At 37.3% G+C, this 5,582-nt stretch overlaps 1 pseudogene; it reads right to left on the reverse strand.

Moving 5' to 3' along the window:
• Positions 1-1,282: 1,282 nt before the first annotated feature.
• LOC140437545 (SCAN domain-containing protein 3-like) lies at positions 1,283-2,302 on the reverse strand (annotated as a pseudogene).
• Positions 2,303-5,582: the final 3,280 nt, after the last annotated feature.

Below are 5,582 nucleotides of genomic sequence, written 5' to 3' on the forward strand. Positions count from 1 at the left end.
AAACTTCAATTGTGGCTTATTCCCATTAAAATAATAATTGCTTTAAGATGCCACATGAAAATAGCTTCAGAACAATAATATTATTGGTTTAATAAAATTACTACAAGACTACTAGTTTGAGACAAGAATTCATCGTCACTGGTTTGTAAATATTCAGATGGGTCGTAAGAATTGTTCTATTAAGAATTTTAAAACCGAGTATAAACATTTATTTGTATTGCTGAATCTTTTGCTGCTTAAAATCCTTTTATTTGGCAACATTTTTATTGTATACTTCTCACGATTGTTATTAACCCTGAACTATTATCGTAGGGTCAAATTTGACCCCAGGACATGAAATTTCGTGCGCCGCTGGTAAACAGTTTGGCAAACGACCTTGGTATTCCATGCAGTCTCCCAATTAAGTACGTAGTTTAGCATACCGCTTGGTAGCAAACTATCAATGGGATAGTACACAAGTGCTGCTGAGTTCCGGTCGGATTTGACCCCACCATAGTAGTAACGTTATTAATATTTAAGATAATACAATATCACAGAAAAGTGATAATGTTTTTGACTTTCTCGAATCCCTGGAAGAGCCAACCGAGAATATTGACACTTATAGTGACTTTAATAACAGTGATACTGACGTTGAAAGTGAACACTTGGATCATGACACAGATTCAGAAATTGACGTAAGTGACTTATCAAGCAACGAATGTGAAATAGCATTTAATAATGAAACGAACTTTTACTATGAACGGAACAGATATAAGTGGGTTGAAAATGCTCCGGTACCATCAAAAACTCACGTACAAAACATTATTACACACCTTCCTGGTCTTCGTGAACCTATCTTAGAACCAAAACCATCCATTCCATTTGAATCCTGGTCACTTTTTATAACTCCTGACATATTGACCTCTATTCTAGAGTACGGAAATGAAAAAATTATCGCGCTCATTATGAATAATGGGGATACCTGTATATTTGTCGATCATCTAAACCAGTGATTTCCAACCTTTTTCGGCCTACCGCCCATTTTTCCAAAAACAAAATACTTAACGCCCCCCTTAAAAAACTCTTCCATTCTTAAAATTAGTAACGCACTTTCATTCACAATTGTTTTGCCTTTTTTGGATCGAAGGCTACCTTAAATATGATTCGACGGCCCCTTAACTAATCCAAGCAACAACAAATTTAAAAAAAAAATGTTTTATTCAAAAATACAGTATTCATGTATTGATCAAACTTTAACTTAAATACATATCATAAAAAACAATATATTAATAATATAACATTTTTAATGAGAAGGCTGAGCTTGATGTAATGATAGTAATCTGTCAATATTTGATTCCATACTTGTCATCAGCAATCTCAAATCACCGCGCTCCACTATGGACAGTCTATTTCTCTTTTTTGTTAATAAATTGCTGATTATGCTAAATCCTCTTTCGGCTAAATACGATGAAGGAAAGGCAATGAAAAATTTCTTTGATGCAGCCCATAAAGCTGGATATCATACTGAAATTTGATATTGCAGCCAAAATTCTTGATATCCATTTTTAAATTTTACTTTTAACTCTTCATTTGTTGACAATTCTATCAATTCCTCCTGTAGTGATAATTCTGCTGTTTCTAAACTTGAGAACGGTTCTAGCACCCAATCTGGAATAATCAGACCAAGGATATCCTGAAATCTATTCCTAAAATCTTCTTGAAGTGCATCCAAGTGCTGGCAATATACCAGAATGTCTTCATCATTTGTCTTCACATAGGAAAGATTTTGAAACTGATGAAATTGTCTCCGACCCAAATTTTGCCTATACAAATTAAGTTTTGACACGAACGAGCAAATAGTTCCTTTTGCTTTGATCAAATTCAAATTATCACCTTGTAGCTGTAGGTTCGTTTCATTAAATTTATCGTATAAATCAGTTAAATAAGCAATATCGCTCTTAAATTTTAATAAATTGTCTCTCAAAGAATCATCTTTGCTTTCAAAAAACTCTAAAACTGAGTCAAAGAGATCATAAAATCTTTTTAGACAGGTACCCTTCGAAAGCCATCAAACTTCTGTGTGCAACAATAAACGATTAAAATTCTCGTCGTTTTCATCACACAGTTTTCTAAACAATCTATCATTGAGAGCACTGCTTCTGATCTTGTTAACTGCAGTAATTACATATTGTAGTGAACAATGAAGGCGATCACTAAGATTTTTTGCAACTAAATGCTGTCTGTGAATTACACAATGCACGGCGAGTATATTTGGTACCGCTTTTTTCAAATATGCTATCAGTCCGCGGTGTCGTCCAACCATTGCCGGAGCACCATCTGTAGCAACAGTTATGACATTTTCCAGAGCTATACCTTTATCTGTAAAATAGTATTCCAGAACATCAACTATCGATTTGCCTTTAGTATCTGTTTCCAGTGTTCTTACAAATAACAGTTCTTGACAGATTTTTTCACTTTTTATGAAGCGAACGTACGCAAGAAGTTGAGTAAAGACTCATTGTTTGGCATAGTTGATTCATCAAGCTGTAAAGAAAGCTCAGTAGTCTTTAAATAATCAGTTAGAGAACGCTCCACATCCTCAGCTGATCCTCAGAACCACTGATCTAAACGAAGGTTATCTTAAGACTTTTTTCAGGTGTGCTAAATTGTTTTAGGTAGGCCAATTTTTCGTGCTACAATGTCAAAAGAACGCTTCTTATGTCTTCTCACAGCAATAAGATTTGACAATCATGAAATAAGAGAACAAAAGGAGGCCAATGGAGATCTACTTGCAGCAGTGTTATATTTATTTAACTGTTTCATATCTTAAATTATAGCAAACTGCACCTGTTCCGGATATGTTACAGTGGATAAGATTCTGGTTGGATTTAGAGGTAGATGTCCTTGTAGAATGTACATGAAAGCCAAATCAGTCAAGTACGACATTGACATTATGTGTTTATGTGACGCAAAAACACATTATTTGGTAAATGCTTTTGTGAATACAGGCAAAATAAATGATCCTAATTCTCAAAAGCTATCCACACCTACAAGATCAGTACTAGCTTTAGTTTAACCAATTACCAATAGTAGCCGAAATGTCACTGGTGATAATTTGTTAACCTCAATAGATCTAGTTGATGAACTAAAAATAACTTCGGCTTAATTCTTCTTCAAGTGCCATCTTCGTTCCGAAGGTTGGCGATCATCAGGGCTATACGTATTTTCGAAACTGCTGACCGAAACAATTCGTTGCTGCTACAGCTATACCATTCCCGTAGATTCTTTAGCCAGGAGTTTCGTCTTCTTCCTATGGACCTTTTTCCTGCTATTTTCCCTGTCACCTCGGGGGAACAAATAAGGGTCTAACCACCTTCTGTTGTCTCCGGGTGCTCTGTAGAGGGCTTCGAATATACTGTCGAGAGCTCCTCTACTTAAGTCCATTTTCGGGTTATGGACTTGGAAAATATTTATCTTCGGTGTGTTGCCTTGAAAAAGGCAAGATATTTCTTACATGACAATTTCTTCGTCGAAATAAAACACCAAGTTAAGTTGAAACAATTCTCAGCCACGGAGTATGGAAAATAAATGCAGGAAGCAGAGCCCCGAGAGCGCTAAGCTCTCGGAGAGCCCATGAGGGACTGACTTGGCTGACCTGAAAATCGCCAATATTTATATGCGCTGTTCGAGCGATAAATAGGGATTTCCAGGTCAAGAGCCAATGGGAAAATTCGAGGCGGGGCGATGCGCATCGAAATGCGTACTAGTCCACAGACTATGGCATTTGATAACATCCCCCCTCCTCTGGAGACTCTGCGGCTGGGAAAAATATTTATTAATTAAAAAATACAAATGTGAAAATACACAAGAAAATATGCATAAAAATACAAGTAAAAAATGTTCAAAATAATTCACACAACACTACACTACTTACAGGGGGATGTCGGTGGTGATGACGGCATCTCAAGCTCCTACAGGTTCATCCTCGGTCGATGGGCCAACTCCTCCAACGGGCTCGTCTTCTTCTCGGTCGTCCGGATCCCATCTGCCATATCCAACGGGGTTTCGTAGAGTACCCGTGTGCCGAAGCCTACGTGGTCGTCCAACCACTTTCGGTAAGGGGGCGATGACTGGGTCTACTCCGGGACTTCCATCGGCATCTGGGCCTTCTAACTTAGAATAAGCCTGGCTCGTCAAAGGTGTCTGCACGTCGAAGGCGTCAGGTCTGCAGAAGGCCTCGATGTCGGAGTGTTAGAGTATTGCTTTCTAACACTACGTGGTTCTCCCCATTCTTCTCTTGACTTCAACCTATGTTGAAGTCAATGGTGTGTTGCCTTCTGTGAATTCGAGCTGGGTCGTGGGTTCGGATTTTAACCACGTTGTCGGGCGCCATGTCACCTCGGGGAAACAAATAAGGGTCTAACCACCTTCTGTTGTCTCCGGGTGCTCTGTAGAGGGCTTCGAATATACTGTCGAGAGCTCCTCTACTTAAGTCCATTTTCGGGTTATGGACTTGGAAAATATTTATCTTCGGTGTCTTGCCTTGAAAAAGGCAAGATATTTCTTACATGACATCTTCTTCGTCGAAATAAAACACCAAGTTAGTTGAAACAATTCTCAGCCACAGAGTATGGAAAATAAATGCAGGAAGCAGAGCCCCGAGAGCACTAAGCTCTCGGAGAGCCCGTGAGGGACTGACTTGGCTGACCTGAAAATCGCCAATATTTAAATGCGCTGTTCGAGCGATAAATAAGGATTTCCAGGTCAAGAGCCAATGGGAAAATTCGAGACGGGGCGATGCGCATAGAAATGCGTACTAGTCCACAGACTATGGCATTCGATGACATCCCTTGCATAATTATTCGAAGCAGTTCATATCTTTCGCCTCTTGTAATGTGTCCCAAGTATTGCAGTTTTCGTTTTTTGATCGTAAATATGACTTCCTTTTCTTCATTCATTCTTCTCAAGACCTCGACATTTGTGACTCTCTCGGTCCATGATATTCTCAGGATTCTGCGATACATCCACAGTTCAAATGCCTCTAATTTTTTGGTACCAATCTTTTTCAACGTCCATGACTCCATTCCGTAGAACAGCACATAAAGTACGTAACATCTCATCAGGCAAAGTTTCATTTCAAGGCTCAAATCTCTTCCGCAGAACACTCTCTTCATTTTAGTGAATATGGATCTGGCTTTTTCTATTCTTATTTTGATTTCTGCTGAGCTATCGGCTTAATTAGTTAGTTTTTATATAGTTACTCTATTATGATTTTCTTTTGTATTAGATTAAAACGTTGTTACTATTACAAACTACTTTTCAGAAAATGAACTTTTAATTTCAATTTAAGATATTTTTATTTTATTATAATAATGAGTTAGGTTTTTGATCAAAATTTCTTTTAAAAATTCTGTAATTTTTATTATAGCATCTTAATTTTCTTGAAATAAAATTTAAGTTTACAAAAAATCTCTTTTTACATACACATGCATTTATCAAAAATACAAAAAAGGTAATAAATATTTTTATATCTTGTTTAGAGGTTTTTAAAATTCGGGTCATCTATGACCCCACGATAGTAGTTATGTGAGTGTAAATACACG

This window comes from Diabrotica undecimpunctata, chromosome 1 (genome assembly GCF_040954645.1).
Source record: "Diabrotica undecimpunctata isolate CICGRU chromosome 1, icDiaUnde3, whole genome shotgun sequence".
NCBI classification, from domain to species: Eukaryota; Metazoa; Arthropoda; class Insecta; order Coleoptera; family Chrysomelidae; genus Diabrotica; species Diabrotica undecimpunctata.